General features: G+C 50.3%; 1 pseudogene; it reads right to left on the minus strand.

The window, feature by feature from the left end:
* Positions 1–19,372, minus strand: part of LOC112530544 — a 182,245-nt pseudogene that overhangs the window by 63,745 nt on the left and 99,128 nt on the right.

Here is a 19,372-nt window from a genome sequence, read left to right on the forward strand (position 1 = left end):
GCCTGTGCAACTTCTTACCTTCCTGAACAGCCGTTTACCATCAGTAGATGTTCATAGATCAGACTTCTCACTGCACGCAGAATTCCTGCTTCTGTGTCAGGGTCAGAAAGCTATGAGGAACTCACTGTGAGTTTCGTAGAGTTATCTCATTAAGTGGACAATAAGTTAGAGTTCAGTGACTCCTGGGTTAGAGTGATTTGGTGTGGTACTGAAAACAGCTTGTGAAGTTGTCTGCTCACCAGCAGTGGTAACGTTACAGGCACTCACTGCAGTCATCCTTCCCAAAAGAACAAAGCAGTGAGGCTTCGTCATATATTTCAGAACACCTGCACTTTACACTGACGGTTGTGATTCTATCTAGGAGTAGCTGGCATCAGAAGACAGTTTGGAAAAAAATATATATATATATTTCACAGTAAAACAACTGCAGGCAGTCCACTCATTAAACGTTACCACTTTTTTAGAATGAGCATCAGGCTTGTTTCAGTAAAAGAACTGCTGCTTCAAAGAAATTTTTATTTCCCTATCACAGATTTAAGATGTTCCCGTTTGCACTCTTCAGTGAGCTCTTCAGCAATATGCAGAGCCTTGACTCTCACCAACAGGAGAACAACTTCTTCACTTTCATCACTATTACAAAAACAAGTTGACATAGCAACACATTCACACCTGACTTCAAAATCAATAAAGCTAAAACGTGCCTTGAGCTACAGTGACCACTAACTGCACCCAACGTCTAGAGCCTCAAACTAGCCTGAACTAGTACTGCAAAAGCGATCCATTTTACATTATGGATTGCATCTTTAGTTGTACGTAGATGTTGGAAGTACATCACTGAAAGTGTTAAATGCATGAGGCTTGAGGAATTTAAGAATCATAGAATCATTAAGGTTGGAAAAAACCACAAAGATCATCTAGTCCAACTGTCAACCCATCACCACCATGCCCATTGAACCAGTCCATAAAAGAAATATGAACATGTTACCTGTGGTTATTCCTGTGAAGCATACGTGCTCACTGAACCAAATACTGGCAGAAGTTCACTGACTCGGGGAGAGTTGACCCACTTCCATGATTTTGGAACGACCTTTCTGGGAAGCATGCAACCACCTGTTTCACCCAGAGAGTATTTTGAAAGAAAAAATAGAAAGAAAAAAAAAGGCTTTCAGTAACACTAAGTCACACCACTTCTGACAGACTTCTCCTTTTGGCTAGTTCAGTTATTATTGGCAGTGTTTACTCTTCAAAAAACAAAACCATCATTTTAAGCAGTTATTCCTAAAGCCTGGGAACCAATGCATGCTTTGAAATTCTTTTATACACCAAGGTCATTAAAAAACAAAGAAACAAACAAAAAAACAACTTCAAATGTTAAATAATTACACTTCAGACTACATCTGTCCCCATGGAAATAAGACCTTTCACCTCTTTACACTTCTCTATGTTTTCTGGCCCTGGTGGTGTGTTGAAGAGGTTCAGAAGAAGGCAACGATTCAGCAGCTTGCTCAGTCCCACACCACAGACTGTGTCTTCCTGTACAGTCCCATCCCAAAGGAGAACCTTGGAGAGCAGCTGCAGTAATGGAGAAACAGAACATGCATATCTGATGGCTGAGGGTGCGTTAGAACCTCCTTTTAAACTTAAAAGATACCATGTCCATCCAATCTCAGTACTCATAAAACAGGATTTATTCTTCCTTTTGACTCCGTGAGCTGCTAGGAAAGTTAGACTGTATGATGGCACAAACATCAAAACCTCATCAACTGTACTTCCTCATTAAAATAGTTCCTGTCCTCTTCTCGCCCAGCCCTTTGTGAGTACTCTCCCATACAATTTCTGGGCATGGTTTAGAGAACATTCCCGATAGGCAGCCTGCAGATGATCACCTGCTTTGAAAGACAGCACCAATAGGGGCTGCACAACGGCAGTCTCAAACACAGATAGTCACACTAATAAGCTGCTGAACAGATCCAAAGAGTTTAATGCATGACCCGCAGTACTACTTACTCTGGGGTAAACGGATTCACGACTTCACTCCAGGAAAAAAAAGAGTGGCAAACTGTCAGAAGATACCCAACACAAAACACATTTTCAACCGTTCTGCACATCACCACTTCTAAAGAGAAGACTGACAGTGAGGATGGAAAACAAACTGAAAGGAGAAAACTTCAATCTGCAGTAAAAGACCACTGGTCCCGCTTTTAGGAACTTGCATGTATTTGACAGGACATTTAAATCAGGCAATACACAATCTCAGAAGGTGATACCAGAATATTATGTCTGTTTTGTGTCTGCCAGGTATCAGCACTAAGCTCCCTCTTGTCTTCTCTGCATCTGTCCATGACAAACCCTTACACAACAGCTTGCCCCAGGAGTGAATATGGCAAGTCCTCAACATTCCCAAATTCCCTGATTTTTCTACAGGAATGTGCAACATGGCAGCAGGAAGCCTCTGCAGGGCTGTCACCATGGCCTTGTTAGCACACACAGCAGGGGAACTGGGACGTTAATGTGTTTTCCTGCATCTAAACCTCTTCTTCAGTACGAATCCAAATACACTCATAGAGGAAATGGATCTAAGAGGGAATTGAATCACAGGCATTCAGACATTCCTAACTCAGCACTTTAGACTGAATAAAGCTATACTAATACGCTTACACGCACATGCAGGGATTGTATTCTACAAGAGCAACATGGGCACTGTATGCACATACTGAGGAAACAGACCTATCCACAGAGTGCCAATGACTGATCTCATGGAAGGTTAGCAGGAACAGATGATGAAATTAAAGTCTCTTGACTACGTATCAGAGGTGGGTAAGCATAAATAGCTCACTGACGAAAACAGCTAACCTTCCTATTAAAATACATTAAACTCTCAGGAATCAGATTTGACTGAAGATACATTTCCTCAAAGACGACAGTCTACTTTTAACTAAAATGATTTTCACAGACAAGATCGGTGCTTTTCTTTACCTCAACAGCTGACCAAAACCGTCTGCCTTGGAACTTTGAACATGGCGATGATTTGTCTTCCACAGTGCTGGTCAGAAAAAGAGGAAGAGGAAATAAGGATTTTGTTTGACCTGAAAGGAAGACAAACAGACAATTCATCTCTTAAACACCGATGAATTACAACTATGGGATTCTTTCAGCAGTGACAACCAGAATCAAGGCCTAAGGAAACAGCTGTTAACTGAACTCCTTACAATACCCAATGGAATTAGCAGTTGGAAACACTCGAGTATGTGTTTAATGGATTCTCAGCAGGACAGCACTGCTTGTAACCAGACAAACATGCTGCATCAGGCTTAGCAACACTCTTCTCCCAGCTGTGTCTTAACCCCACACCTACCAGAGTCTTAACCAGTTATCCTCTCTCTAAGAGCGTCCAGCAATAAGCATCAGCAATATCAACTATTTCAGGAAAGAAAGGAGGAGTCAGGAGTAGAAGGGGGAGCAGACCACCACAAATAACACAAGCCCTCAGATACTCCAAGTTAAGATCACAAAACCAGACTCTGGGCTGTGCCCCATAAACTAAGAACTTTCCATTTACTAAAGCTTTTAGTTACAGGAGCAAAAAAGCACTAAGTTGACTGTGTAGTTACTCTTGTCAGAAAGAGTTAATAAACATTAATGTTTGGTAACTATTCCTACAATGAAACAGTAGAAGGCACATTTGTTCCATTTGCTCATGGATGTCTACAATATATTTCACCCACGCTTCTGGGGAAAAGGTACAGAAAAATAGAATAAAGGCTAAAAAAAGAGGCTAGGGTTGCAGGTAGACTTGGTGGTCTTTAAGGTCTTTCCCAGCCTGAGCAGTTCTATGATTCTATGACTAAAAACAACAATTTTAAAAAGTAAAAAAAAAATTCCCAGAGACAGCTTACCTTTTCGGATACAGAGGGATAAAGACCTCCTCCTCTACAGACTGCTTCATCCTCAGGACAACCGTGTTAATCAAATCCTGTCAAAAAAAAAAGAAAAAAAGAAAAATATTAACACATCCTCACAAGAAAAGGATCTCACCTTTCACTTACAACAATTTAAGCCCTTTTCAGGAAAAAAGAGATACCGAAGACCACAAAAAGACTTCTGCGGTTTTGAACAACTGCACAGATTGAAATACCCATTACATTTCATATTTTGTATGTCTCTTAAAAGCTCAGACAGGAAAATCCTTCTTCTGTTATTCAGCAAATACGCATCGTGCCTCTCCCAGCTCCTCGTGACCTGCTCACTAAGGCAGTTCAAATCTCAATTTGAAATACATTCCAACTTTGGACAAAAAACTGATTAAACTAAAGAAGCCTACGGTCTTATCTATTCTTCCTAAGGCATTGGTCAGAATTGTTTAAATGCATTAATTCTATGCTGTAGAACATAAACGATACACCATTCAAAAGGAGTATTTCTTCACTCTCCCTTGAAAATCCTTCTCAACATGGGAGGAATTTTGCTCTCATATCCTGACCAACCTTTGCTCTTCTGGAATTCAGTCACCTCTGTCAGAGCCAGTTCTTCATCACTCGGCATGCCTTCGTGGTGACCAGCTGTTTGTGAACGCTCTCTCAGCTGCCGCCTGCAAGTCCTGCATTCTGTAATGAACTCAGGTGAGTTATTCACCATGTACATACGTAAAAGAAAGCTCAGTGATATACTAAAAACACCCGGTGAGAGCAATAGCCTAAGGAAACACAGTGAGGAAGCAGAAGTAAGCATGCAACCCTAGAGACACAGACTGTAACAGTAAGGTACTTTGTGAGCTGCCAAAGGACATTCAAAGCATCTCTAGCGACCTTCACTTCACCACATTCATACTAGGAACTCCCCCCACCTGAAACACCAAACATCTAACATGGTACTCCATACTATCCCTGCCAGAGGTAGTCTGTAAGAAACTACTGCGCTCAACAGTCCATCGCATAGAAACTGTGACTGCATCCAGGAACAAGACAAAGAGGTGAATGCAGAACACTGATTCTGCTTCTGCTCTTCATTTGGAGACTAACCAAAGTAAATAAAACCTCCTGATGAAAAATTCACAGTGTCCAGCGTAAAGCACAGTCAATATTATCAGTGAACTGTAGGACAGCTGTGGCTGCTCCCTCGTGCAGGGGGATTGCCAGGTCACAGCCTGAACCGGGAGGTGAGCACCTGAGTGAGCACAGGGAGGGACCCCAGATCCACCCTTCCTCTCTGCCCTTCCTGGTGACGCTTCCAGCTGTGCTTCCCAGAGTGCACACACACTCAGAGTCTGCATGCTTTGCACCCACCCCACCTGCACACCAGTTAGAACCAGAAAGGGCTACATCCCCGAGCTCACTCTTCTCAAGCTGCTGCCAGTTATCAGTCAATCCTTCCTTGTCCTCCTGTTCTACAGTGCCTGCGTCCCAAACAAAGGCTCCACATCACCTTCGTTTGCTTTACACCTTGTAACAAGTGATGGAATACCAGCTCACCGCTTCCCAGTCCTGGATGGAAACGGACAGTGCCTACCACACTCTGTTCCCAACAATGGAAAAGGCAAACTGAGCCTGCATGTTAAGTTCCAGCTTCCAAACTTTACACATTATTGCATTTAGATTTCAACAGTCAGCTCCCTACCGTCTCCTGTTATTTGTGTCCCCTTGTATGTATGTCCCAAATTACCCCTACTGATTCTTCAGTTCTACAGAGAAGTAGAAGCCAGAAGCGTTTTCTGCTTGGGCTGTTCATCTGTATCAGCGTCAGCTGGCTTCAGTGCACACAAGACACAAAACCAGCTGCCCCTGCTGACATACTGCAGCATAAGAAAACACAGCATTTCCATCAAATACAACCAGCAACACAACAGTTGTTCTCTATGTAAGTTCTCTATGTATCTTCTCATGCCCCTGTAGAATTTGTAATTCATAGCAGCATCTGAAGGCTTCTCTCATTCCTGGGCAGTTATCTTTGAACTGTCAATGCTCTCCACGTGTTTCTCATACTCCCTCTGGTGGGCACGGGGCACATCCTGCAGTGATGCCATCCTAAAAAAGAACACACTCAGACAATCAAAACCACGACAAGTCAACAGTTAGCACATTTCTGAACATCTTCCGCTTAAAACAAAGCACAAAATCCTTGCTAATAGCAGCACCTGCACTGGAGCAAAGAAGAACTGCAAGACTTACCCATACCAACATTTACAGAAGCACTGTGTGTGGACAAGATTCATGCTTTGGAAAACATCAAATGTCACTGACGTAGTGGTAGTTCTGAAAGTACCACCACTTCCCTTGCAAGTTCCCATCTCCACCCAGGACATCTCAGCTGCCCACTGCCTTGTCTGAACAGGCTGAAGAGCCACGACAAAAGGACTGACAGCCCCACCTGCCCTGAGTCGCTCACCTTCCCGCTCCTCCTCCTCGCTCCCGAAGCTCAGCGCCGCCCCGCTTCCCCGCACGGCTCCCCCGAGGGCAGCGGCCGCTCCGCGGCGGTTCGGGCCGCCTCACGGGACGAGGCGGTGCGGGTCAACGTCGATCCGCTCGGAGTCGTCGTTTCCGCGGTCTCTGGCGCCCCCGCGTGGCCGATCGGCGGAATGGATTGGAGTTCGTCGGGCGCATGCTCGCCTGTGACCTGGAGGACTAATCACAATAGAGAGCGGCGGATGAGCTGCACAGAGCGGTTACGAAGCCACTTCCGCATTCCTACGCGCACGCGTTGTGCCGCCTGCAGGACTGAGCAGCGGACAGCGGCAGTTCCGCGCATTGGCCACGAGGTGGCGGCAGAGACCGCGGAAAGAACCTCGACTGGATCGATGCGGCCCGCGGCGCAATCGCTGGCGGTCAGTGCTCTGTCGCGATGACGGGGGAAGAACACGGAATGAGAAGTGGGGGGCGGTGGGGGTGAAGACGAAGAAAACAGAGGGAAACTCCTCCAAACTCAGGAAAGCCGTGCTAAGAGCTTTACAAAAAGAAAATAATAATAATAATAATAAAAAACAAAAGATAAAAAAATTACTTTTTGCCAGCATCTGTTGCACTGTTTTTAAATATTCACATACCCAAATGTAACTGCCCAGTACATTTAACGACAACAAAATTAAAGCACGTTGGCAGAAAGCAGAGCGCCATATTGGTGTTCACTCAGCCTCTGTCTTCTTCGTGCTTTCATGTATTTCACAGCTACCTAATGTAAATCACAGCTACCTCTGGAAGACAGCCCGAGAGCTGTGCAGGTCCATCAGGCTCAGCTGCAGCTTTCATCTGCCCTTCTCTGGCCCTCCTGCAGCTGGAGAGAGAGCACAGGAGGGCACGTGGGATGCAGACCCTCCCCAGTCAGCCGCAGCAGTCGCTCCTGCCAGCACTCCCTTTCCCCCACGTCTTTCCCATTGGACAGTCTGGAGCCCTGTGTGGCAGAGGAGGAGAGAGCTGCAGGCAGAAGGAAAACGGGCTGCTGGGATTCCTCCATCCCACTGCCAGGTGTCTTCTCTGGCATTTTGGGGGTGGGAAGGGAGTTGTGGGAGCACCCGTGGGGCTCCGGGCAGGAGGGAAGGAAGCAAAGATGCAGCTGCAGGCAGCGGGCTCTGGGCTGGAGCAGTGCAGCCAGGCACAAACAGTGACAACGTACACACACAGATAAACACCCAGCACAGAATCTGGCACTCCGCGGTCCTCCCAGAGCTTGTTACTGCTTTTTAGGCTGCTCTACAGGTATTCTGTCCTATCCCCTTCATTCCCCTGTCTCTTGCCCCCTTCCTTCACCCCGTGCCTTCCCCATTCCTTTTCCAGGCTTTCCCTTTCCTTTCCCCGCTTCCTTCCCCACGCCTTCCCCCTGCAACAGCCCCATGTTCTGCTGCTGTTCTCAGCTGACAATCCTTACACCACACTGTTCAAACACATCGGATCAGACTGCACACTGGCACTGATTTTAAAACAACAACAACAAATACATACAGTATTATGCGTGGATAACAAACTCCTACCTGCTTGAAGACCAATAGCAGCTCCTCATCCTGCAGTAACTCCTGCACACGGCCAGGTCTCCCGTGCAGGGATTTGGCATCCGCAGTGGCTTCGCAACATTGGATTTGAGTCTTTGACTTCCACCTCAATCTGCTCGACAGCAAACTGCCAGAAAGGAGGAAGAAGGAACGTGCCAGCAGTGGATGCGATCGGCAGAGCCAGCAGGGCATCCCCTGCTTCAAAGGGCACTCTGCCTTTCATCCCCACCCTGGGGCAGCCACTCTCCTGCTTTGCCTCTCCCCAGGGCCTGCAGGGTTTGTTCCATTGCGTGCTGTACCCGCATGGCCAGCACGTGCTACGGAGCCCAAGTGGAACACCTGTTGCAGAACAAGTCTTCGCAAGGACAAGACCTACAACCCAGATGAGCTCCCTCTACGAAACAAAACACTTGTGGCTACAGCCACAACTACAAGCTGTCTCAAAACTGGGGTTCTGGAAAATTATGGGACATGCAGCTTTCCAATCCTGAGCAGCTTATGGAAGAGCAAGGAGAAGGAAATAAAGGATGGCAGAGCACCATCAAAACAGACAGTGCATGTCCATGCAGACTCGCAAACCCACAGCTTCCTGGGTTGTTTCTGCTTTTGTAGCATTTGTGTGCTGCAGATGAGGAAAACGCTCTGCTGTTTGAGTCTTCTTCTGCAAGAGCCACCTACAGGTAAATGGCAGCTAACCTGCAGACCGAGCAGTACTGCCTGGCGTTGGTCAGGGGGAGCTCCTCCTGCCGCTGCTGGATGGTGATGCTGACAGGGCTGCAGATGCTCTGCAGGGCCAGCTCGTAGCTGGGAGCCACGAATGGACACGGCGGGAGAGAGGAGAGAGCTGGCGGGGACCAGCCGAGGCATCCAAGAGCATCCAAAAGCCCTCACTCAAAAGCATCACAAAGCCACAGCCAGCAAGCTGGCCATGATCATGAGCAGCATCCGGGATGCTGGAGATTCTTTGCTACCATACACTACGGGAGCACAGCTCTCGCTGCAGGCATCCCACAGCCAGACAAAATGGGAACAAACCCGCAGCTCTGCTGCACGCACAGCCCACAGCCATAGCCTTGCAACATGAGCTGCCTTGCTGTTGCTTGCATCCATCCCAATCCCTGGGAATGAAGACTCAGAAGGCAGTCAAGGCGTTGATCCAGCACCAGCGTGCTTTTATTCCCTAAGAGCCAGGAGGGCTTTTTGGTGAGAGGTCCGGTGTACACAGGGGACTCATTCTCTCTGGTGAAGGAGAGAGGGGCTCAGAGCTCATGCTGCTGCCCGGTGCCTGGGACTGGAGCTCTGATTCTACGTCCCCCTCCACCAGGCTCGGCTCCTCCTGGCTGACGCTGACCTGCTCCTGCATGGAGCTGCTGCTGTCGGGGCACTCGGGCTGTGCTTGGGCTGGGCTGCACTGCAATGGTGCCCCGTCACAGTCCAGCTCGGTGAGCGTTGTTTCTGGCAGGGTCAGGTCAGCGTCTTCTGCACAGCTGGGAGAGATGAGGGCTTCCACCTGGATGAGCACCTTCATTCCCTCACTGATGTTATATGGAAGGCTCTCATCCGAGCTGCAGCGATTCCTGCTTCCTAGCAGCTCTGCACTGATACCAGCACACAGTGAAGCATCGCTATACACTCTGGCTCTTCTGCGTGGACGAGGGCTTGGTTCACCTAGGGAGGAGTAGATACACAGGCAAACAGTTAGTGGCAAACTTGCACAAGCTGAATGATGAGAGTGGTTCTTGAGATTTGCTTCTGCAGTGGCAGCAGGACAAATCCAAGAGGACAATAGCAACAGTAGGAGCACTGTCTCGAAAGGAACTGTTGCACTTTTGTTGTTTGTCTTTCTCTTTTGTGTGGACTCCAAGCATGAATTCGATGGCGCTGACAAGCAGGGTTTTGACAGCTGGATGTGCACCCTTACCTGCCAGGACCACCACCTCTGTTTCCGAGGGCTCCCTGGCATCGCGCTGCAGTTGGCGTTTGCCCACAGAGGATGGTTTTCTGGGCCTGAAGCAGGAACACCAACTGCATGCTGGGGATTCCTTCACCCTGCTGGGTGGACTTGGTCTGGAGGGAGAAAAGAGGGAGCGGTGTGAGTCGTGCATTCTGCTTGGTGAGGGAAGAGCTGCCCTGAGCTCTTGCCAACACTTGCTTGTTCCTAGCACTGCCTGCTTCCTGCTGAAACACAACTTAGAAGCTCGCTCTGATTCACACGGTTGAGGACGGTTCCATTCCTAGAGCTCAGCCCTGGAGTCTTGCTGGCTACATTCCCCTCAGCCATGTCAACCCAGATGCAGAGCATGCGAGCAGAGGCTGCACAGCTGTCCAGGACAGCATCGAATGGAGGGCTTTGATTCCGCTGGCAGGCTTAACTGCTTGCTGAGGAACCGTGCAGCCAGAGAAAAAGTTCAAAAGCATCTCTGACACGCACATTACCAATTGGCCCCCTCTGGTAGCTAAACTGATCCGTCAGGCAACTGCTTGTTAGTTGAACCTCAGAGGCCAAAGGGAGGGGACATTCAGTACACCACCACACGCACCATTAGAACCACGTAGCTTCTGCAAGTTTTGGCACTAGCAATCGTGGGGAAAAACCCACAAAAGCCCAAACAACCAAGTCTGATAGGAAGCTGCTGGAAAAGAAAGTCCTCTTTACCTTCCAGAAGGAAAGTCAATGATTGTGTGGAATTTCCCCCGCGCAGCTGCGGGGCCTTCTTCCACTTCCATGTCCTTGCTCTCTGTCACAGTGGGAGAGCTGCTGTGGCCTCCCCTCTGTGCCTGTGCCTCCTCCACGGTGAGCAGCTTGGTGGCAGGAGAAGACACCTGCACAGACTTGGGCCTTGATGGAGAACTGCGCCCTGGAAGGGAAGACCACAGCTAAGAGGGAGGATCAGAAAGCAGCGGCACAGCCATCACAGTTCTGGGGGAGGTGCCGCACATCTCTCAGCCTTGCTTATCCAAACCACTGGAAAAAGAGGAGGTCAAAACCCTTTCATCAAGCTTCACCTGCACACAAAACATCACCATGACAGGGACGGTTTTCTCATGCTCAACTTTGGGCTTGGACATTCTCCGCATCCATCCACAGAGGATGCCATATTCTCATCTAAGCCCACAAATCTGCTGGCCCCTCGATAGCAAAAGCGTATCTCAACAATCCTGGAGAAGGCCTGCATTTGATCAAGGTGTCTCATCAAGACAAAGCTCATGCAGGAAGACGCTCACCTGCTCCATCTCCGATGCCTGATGTGGAGCTGGAGCAGAAGAGGACATCGGTGTGGGTGATGAGGAATTCCACCACATCTGACTGCCTCTGCAGTTCCACGCAGGCAGCTCTTCCGCTGGCGCAGGCAGCCTCGTTCTGCTGGGATCTGTAGAAAAGGCAGATTGGAGAAGTCATTGACCCGAGATCGTTTCCCCACATTTGGGCATTTGGGCAGCCAAAGGCTGTCCAGATGGGCTCTGGAGACTTCCAGTGCAGTGGGCAAGCACTGATGCCACTGAAGACATTCTCCCAGGTGATCAAGGACACACCAGCCCCATCTGACAAGACCAAGAGAGCACAAATTGTCCTCCTCTCCAAACTGTGCCTGTAGGGAGAACAGACCTAAGCCTTGTGCTGAGACGGAAAAAGAAGTTTACCTGAAGAGGTTGGGAGCCCATACAATTGCTAAGTTCTTAGCGGGCATGTTTGTAATGGAGCAGCTCCCAGCGAGACAAGCCAAGTGTCTGATCAGGTACTCCAGCGTCCTGGAAAGCAAGAGCCAAACCTTCAGCACCACTGAGCACGCCGTGCTCACATTCACCAAACAAACCTCACTTCATGCCACTGCTTGTTCTTGCTACGGAATAGCAAGTAGATCAAGCTTTCCCAAGTGCCACGCTGCAGCACCAAGCCCCAGCACAGTACAGCCGCAGCCATCAGCTGCACCAGCCGTGCCCCCGTGCCCAGGAGCTGACCCAATCCATTCACCCCACGCAGCCATCCACCACTTCAACACACACAGCCATCACGTTGCCAGCGTGAGACAAAGCCTGCCATCGCATCATCACCCTCTGAAGTGCAGCAGGGCTGAGCTCCCCACACCGAGGGGAGCAGTTTTCTGACCTGTAGTGAGGTGCAGGCAGCTGCTGGATGACCTCCTGCATTCTGACCAACCGCTCCTCATCTGTACTGGCACAAACAGCGTCCTGGAAGAAAGCAGAAAGGGATTGAGACACACATCATGCGAGTCAAGTGCATGGGGCTAACAGAAAAAGGGCCTCAGAGCTGCAGAGGGCACTGCTGCTCCCATCTCCCACATTTCCAGTGGCAGGATGCTAACACCAGGTGTTACGGTGCACGCGGTGTGCAGGAAGCACGAGCTGCTTGTTGTACAGAGACACCCACTGGATGTCCATCAAAACCCCAACTTCAACAGAAAAAAGACCCAAAAAAGGTGCGCAGGCGTGTGTGTGTATGGGACAGGCCACGAAGAGGGACATGAAGGCCATTGCCTTGTGCTTACCGAGAACTTGCCATGCAGCTGCTCGCTCAGCAGAGGGCTCGGGAGCTCCCTGAAGTACATCTTGCACAGGGAGCTCACGCTGTGAATGTCCCGGACGGTGAGCTCCGGAATCTGCTCCGACTCAAATTCATGGCTGGAGAGAAGGACACAAAAACAGAGGGCTTGGAGAAAGAGGAAAACAACTCCAAAGCAAGACAACATACAGTCCAGAAGCACTCTTACCGCAGCTTCTGGATCTTGGACGCCACGCCGGACAGGCGGTAGATCCCCTGCACCACGCCGTGCTGCTCAATGAACTCAGCGCAGCTCTGCAGGACCTGGGGGACTACAGAACAAGGGCCAGCGCTTAGCTGAGCTCCTGATTCAAGTCCTGCTTCAGCCGCTGCCCCTGTCACATCCCATCCACTAAGCTCAGTCGGGCTACTGCATGCCTCCTCCTCACAGGAGAAAGAAGGCTGTCGCAGACGACGCAGGCAGGCAGGAGCCGGGGACAAAACTGGACACGGACGTGTTCTTGGCTTTCAAGAAATGCCAGGACCTGCCAAGCAGCCTGCAGAAAGTAATTCTGGGGAAGCCAGAGACACTGCCACAAGTCCCATCACAGCTCCCACCGCAATGGAGGCGTGAGACCTCATGTCCAGAAGAGCTAGGAAACTGACGCACTACACTCTCTTGGGCCAAAAGGCTTCCTCAGTTTTCAGGCTAGCGTGGAATTGGTTTACACCTTTGGCTTTAAGCAAATACAAGTGTGCCAGTCTCCTCTGAGCATTAGCCTCAGCTTCCCTTTCAGCCATCAACTCCCATTTCACGTTTCTCCACCGCTATCAACCTGCCCCTTGCTAGACATGATCTCCCTTTCTTTCATCGTGTCATGCCCAACAGAGGGAGGAAGCTCTCAGGAACGGGCTGTTCCTTACCATCACGGCCAGAGTGGAGAAGATGCTCTCCCAGGTCACAGCCAAACACCCCTTCCTTCTCCCTCTCCAGCTCCATCTCCCGCTGCTTCGGTTCCTTTGGGCGGGCCTTCACGAAGGAACGAAGGAAGCTGAGGAGCTTGCCACGCTTCTTTGGCACTGCACAACAAAAGGAAGAAACCAGTTCATTTCAGGTTGGGCTCAGTGCAACCAGGCTGAGCGGAAACACATGCTACAGAGCGCGTCAAAGCGGCAAGAACATTGCCAACACTGCATTCTACAAGGATTCGAGCATTTGCCCAAGCCCTCATTCTCACTGCCTACAAAACAGCAGCCCTACGCCTCGTGGGATGCAGGAAGGATCATCAACACACAGGAGAACGTGGGATGGATAAAGGAGGTATTCAACACAGAACACACCCAGAAAAAGACTCCATGTGACTTCCCCGCGCCATCACATGTAACATCCGTACCTGGCTTTGGTGCTGAGTTGATGAGGGCCTCGGGAAGTTTTCCACTAATGAGCTCCACGCACTCAACGGGGAAGAACCCAACCTAAGAAGAAAAGAAAGAGTGATGGAATACTGGATGCAGCGTTTCTCAGGCCTCGACTGTTGCACCAACAAAGAATGGCCTGCACAAAAGTAATCCTCGCCCAGCATTTGCAGCCAGAAGACCTACAAAAGCAATACTTGGTTCCAGAGAAGATGGCTCTGTCCTCTGTGCTTGTACAAAGGACAGAGGTGGTCAACTTCTGACTGCGCATTGAGCACAAGAGGCTCTTGCTTCTAAGTCACATGAGGAGACAGTTTCCTACCCAAGCCCAGAGCCAAAGGGAAAGTCCTCTGACAGCGACACAGGGAAACTGTTGACGTCCAGAAGCCACCCTGTGCAGGCCGAGCAGCTCGAAGCTGACGTTCCTGACTTGACTGCAGTTGCGCCCACAAGTCTGAAGCTTGTGCCTACCTGAAAGCCACGCTTGCCTCTCCACCAGGGGCTCTGCTCCTTTGCTGGCATAGCAGTAATGCACACCAGGTCTCCCACCTGCAAGACATTGCAACATCAATCCCAGCGTCAGCGCAGCTGGGAGGAAAGCACAGCTGAAATGGCACCCTTCTTCTGCACTGCCAAAGAGCGCACAGCTTGAGAGCAATTGCACCGGGGCAGCTCTTCAGGCATTTCCTGTGGGAAAGCTGGGCTTGGAGGTACAAGAGTCACTGCCTTACACACCAGACAGAATACAGTGCAAGCATGCCAAATCTTTTAGACATGGCTGAACTCCTCCCTGCATCCAACCCAGTGCAAGTCCTCTCTGGACCTGCATCTTCTGGGCTTCGCCTCACAAGGCATTCTGAAGGTGTCTGAGAATATTCCTGACGCATTCACACGGTATACTCTTCTGGCCGTGACAACAAGGAACGCCTTCTTTATCTGCTTACCTCCAAGGAGAGCTCATCCGCTGCCTGGGCAACGTATCTCTTAATAACATGGCCAGCAGCAATAGCTGGAATATTAAGAGATGGCTCCTCCTGGACCAGCAAGGGCTTCCCCTGGTTCTCAGGCTGAAACACAGAGCACAGGCCATGGTGAGGAGCTGAGGACAAACAAGGAGCATTTCAGGGTGCCATCTCGATGCCACTAGCAAGGCAATGAAGCTTTTAAGGCAGCTCTTCAGGGACACCGAGAGAGCCGGAAGGATGCTCTCTCTCTTGAAAAGCAGGAGAGCACACCGGTGGCTCATTCTGCTGGCTCAAGGCAGGGAACAGAGACCAAGCAGAGCTTCACACTGTACCTCCGTCAACGCCCGGTCAGGCCCACGGCTGATCTCGCTGCTCGCGATGCCCATCACAGCAGGCGCGACAAGCTGCAACAGAAAAGAAACACATTTCCTGCACTCACACAGCACTGGATCAAGAGACTTCTTCAGAACTACTTCTAGAAACAACAACTGTGTGCAGTCTATTCAAACGGGACAGCCGTTGCAATACGCAGCACTGGACCAAGTCGCTGTCCCTCTGCTAGCAGATGGGGACTCTGGCACAAAGCAGCAGATGCATTTGCCCGCAGCACGCTGAGAGCGCAGTAGCAGGCCAGGGAGAGGTGTCACTGCTGGGGCTGGAGCTGCTCCCCAGCCCCCGGCTCCCAGCAGCAGCCTCACCACCAGCACCGGCCGCAGCCTTGCCCACGCATTTCGCTGCCTGCATCTCTGCTGTGCTCCCTACAGCTGTCGGGCACACTCACACAGCCAAAGCATGCACGCTTCTGCCCCTGGCTCATGTTGTGCAGCTCTGCACAAAGTGCGGCTAGGGCTCTTTGCCTAAGGGATTGCCTTCCTTCACACTAGCTGCTCCCAGCACTACAGGCAGCATCCTGCTGAGGGTTGAGCTGGAGAGGAAGTGGAAAAAACCCACACGTGACCAGAGCTGCATTTCAGCTGGATGAGGCTGTGTTACTACACACGGTGTGACTAAACATGGGCTGCTGAACCATGTGGCAATACAAAACATGGCACGTACCTGGCAAGAGATCAGAACAAGGGAGAAGCAGATCCTCGAACCCGCAGCCGTTCCTTGTCACTTTGCTCTGATCTTCCACAAGCAAAAGCTGCACCAAGGGAGCAGGCAGAGGGTGGGCAGGGGAGGGAGAAAGAGCAGGTCAGTGAGCTTGCACAATTGAGCAAAGGGAAGAACCAGGGAAGAACCCTGGCACAAATGCCACCTCGATGGATGGCTTTGGACTGGATGGCTTGGGGGAAAATGGCCTCTGACGGTCCAGACGAAGCAATATGATCCTAGGAGCTCTGCCAGCCAGCACTTCTCAAGCCCTCGCTGCCCACCCGTCTATCCCGCACCGTCTCAGCTTACCTACAAGACGCTGCGCAAGACGGGATGAAGACAAAGATACTCAATCAGTGCACAAGTGCAACAAGCCACGTACTCACGCCGAGCTCAAGCGCTCCAATGAAGGGAAGCAGCACGCGCTGCTCCTCCCCTCATTCTAGCCGCTTATGACATCACTAAGGGCCACCCGGCTGCTCCACCATGGACGGACAAGGTGGGGAGGCAAGACCACGTCACAAGACCACAGGATTCCAAAAGGGCACCCCAGCGTTCGAGAAATCAGTGCGTGGTTGGAATTCCATCCCAGCCAAATCCTGGAGAAGCTGGCATGGGGTTGGCGGGACCAAAGTGCAGGACCCGGAGCTTGGTGCTGTTGAGCCTCTTGCTGGGCCTATGGCAAATCCACACTAGGGTCCTTCTTTGCATCCACGGGCGGCTTAGAGCAGCCATCTCTTTCACCTGGATGGAAATAAAGGAAGAGAAATACATAGTACTACTACTAGACTGCTTCGACAGTTTCTTTCCCGAGTGCATTTTTGCCTTTTGGCTTCCATGACGACCTCATTTCCTCCTCCTTTTCTTTGGGGGGAAGCTGCCCCCAGTGCCCGAGCTTCACAAGATAGCGTGAAACATGACACTAAGACAAACGCTTGCCCTGGGTGCAGGGTGGCTGTGCTTTGCCAGGTATACTAGCGGGCTAGGAAGTGCCACGTGGCAGCCCCAGGCCAAGTCTGCATTCAGTCACTGTGGCCACAGCTGCTGCCTCACTGCCAGAACGTATCTGAGGATACAGATGGACGCAGGCACTCCTGCTCCTTCTGCAAAGCCCTCCTCTGCACAGCCTGTTACCTGCTGCTCACTGCTACGCCAACCGGGCTCCCCTTTACAGCAGCCCTGGGATAAACACGCCTGTATTCTTCCGTGCAGCAGCGAGCTCCAGGGATGAAGCAGCACAGAGGAAACCAACAGAATCTACTGCTGCTGAATCCACCAGCTCCTTCTGCCCACCAAGAGTAATACCGTGGGACAGAACACAAGGGTGGATAAGCGCTTCCGCTCGCACACTGACAAAGGGAATCAAAACAGCTTCGTCAAGAAGAGCTCATAGCACCTCCCCAGCACCCCTGCCCAATGCTGTCAGGGAAATGCACAACCTGCAACCCCACACGGCTCACTGCACGGACACTGGGGTCTGCCTTAGTTTCAGATGGGAAGGATTTTTCTTCAGTCTCTCTTATGATGCTACAACAGTGAGAACACTCTCGTGTTTATAGTTTCCGATAAGCAGAGCTGTACAGAGCCAAGGCCGTTCTCAGCAAAGCTCTCAAGAAGGAGCTGGGAGGAAACCAAATGAGGACAGCTGATGTCAACGGGCCAAAGGGATATTCCATACCATATGACATCAAGTGGAAGGGGTTTTGGACGGGGTGGGAGCTCACCTCACTCTCTTCCTCTGCTTGCCCATTGCTTGGGAGGTGCTGAGCCACTGCTTCTACATTACTTGTTATATGCATTCATATATATACATTCATATACATGTATATATTTATATATACATCCATTACTTCTGTCCTTTTCTCTACCTTTGGAAAGAGATTTCTCTCAACACATGACTTCCACCTTCTTTTTTTTTCCCCCATAATTCTCTCCCCCATCCCACCGGGAAGGGGGCAGTAAGCAAAGGACTGTGTGGTGCTGAGCCACCCACCGGCTTAAACCACAAGAGGGCCGTGGGGCAATGGCAGCAGACATGACGTGCACTGTGGTCAGCAGGAAATGAAAACCATCTGGGGGTACGCAAGCCCACTCTTTCATTTTCCAGAAAACAACCTATGGTGTCAATGAAACATGCCCCTCACTAGGAACATCTGCAAGGATGCTTTGAATGACAGAGGGCATCGCACGCCATGAACGTCACCCTGCCGACACAATGGCATGGCAAACACAGCAGCAACTCCTGGCACCGATACCTCCGGGTACAACAAGCACGGGGCATTTGGTTGCTTTGGATGCAGTTTGAGCGCAGATCTGAGGTCTTCATGGAAAGCGCCTTGCAGAGCGCATCATGTCCTGCACCAGGCAGCGCATCTCTCATCTCTCCAAACTTTGGGGCTTTGAAGCTGCACATTGTTTCTTGGGAGTTTGTCCCCCACAACTCCACAGCACTTTCAGCTGCTTCCTGGTAATTCATGGCTTGCACAGTGCCAAACACAACAAAGAGAGGAGGAAAGAAAGAAGCAAAGGCCATGGCTATGCACAGAAGCGTCCGGGAAGAATTCAGGTCCAGAATGAAACCTGCACAAGTCAACTCAACAGATTCCAAGGAATTCATTGACATCTGACAGAATTTGCAATGCCAGAAGCACTGCCACGCCAACAGCACCGTATTTGGAAAGCGGCACGTTTAAATTAGCCCCCTTGCCCTGCTCTACCCGCTCAGCCAAACACAGAAATCAAGATGCTCTTATCCACACGTGCAAATCTGGGGGCGAGTAGTAAAAGGCTCACTGGGCCATGGGCAAAGCAGGGAGCAGATAGGCAGGAAACAGGAAGGAGCTGAAGTCCAGCTCTCCTACACCAAAGACAGGGAGAGCTGAGTCAGCACCACGGGAGGACTTACGACACAGCTTGAGAGCTTACAGAGACCTGAGGTTGCCAAAGGAGGCCGCCAGGGTAACTCTCACCAGTCTTTTGCAGGGCTCTCACGGATGCTTGCGATGCTGACTTCCACTGCCTATGGCATTGGTAGAAAGCCCAGGTGACAAATGCTCAATTGGTCTGGGTAACGCTTCTATGCTTCCATGGTTAGGACTGAAACAAAAGGAAAAAAAAAGCATGCAGCCCTATGACATTTGCCTTTCTACTGCGTCTGTCAGAGTGACATCTGCACCAGACTGAAGATTCATCCAAGTCTGTGTTCCACACAGCTCCATCCCAGTGCCAAAAAGAAACACGGACAGAAATGCTTAGAAGATTCTTTGTGCAGATACAAGTGCAGGGTGCATGTGCATTCTCTACAGCAAGAAATAGCAATTTCTCAAGCAGTGGTATGAGGGAAGGTAAATGGAAAGGAAATATAGGATGAACTCTTTTCATATAAGAAGTCCTTGCTAAACCTCTCCCCAGCAAAAAGGA

This window comes from Gallus gallus, chromosome Z (assembly GCF_016699485.2).
Source record: "Gallus gallus isolate bGalGal1 chromosome Z, bGalGal1.mat.broiler.GRCg7b, whole genome shotgun sequence".
In the NCBI taxonomy this organism is placed as follows: Eukaryota; Metazoa; Chordata; class Aves; order Galliformes; family Phasianidae; genus Gallus; species Gallus gallus.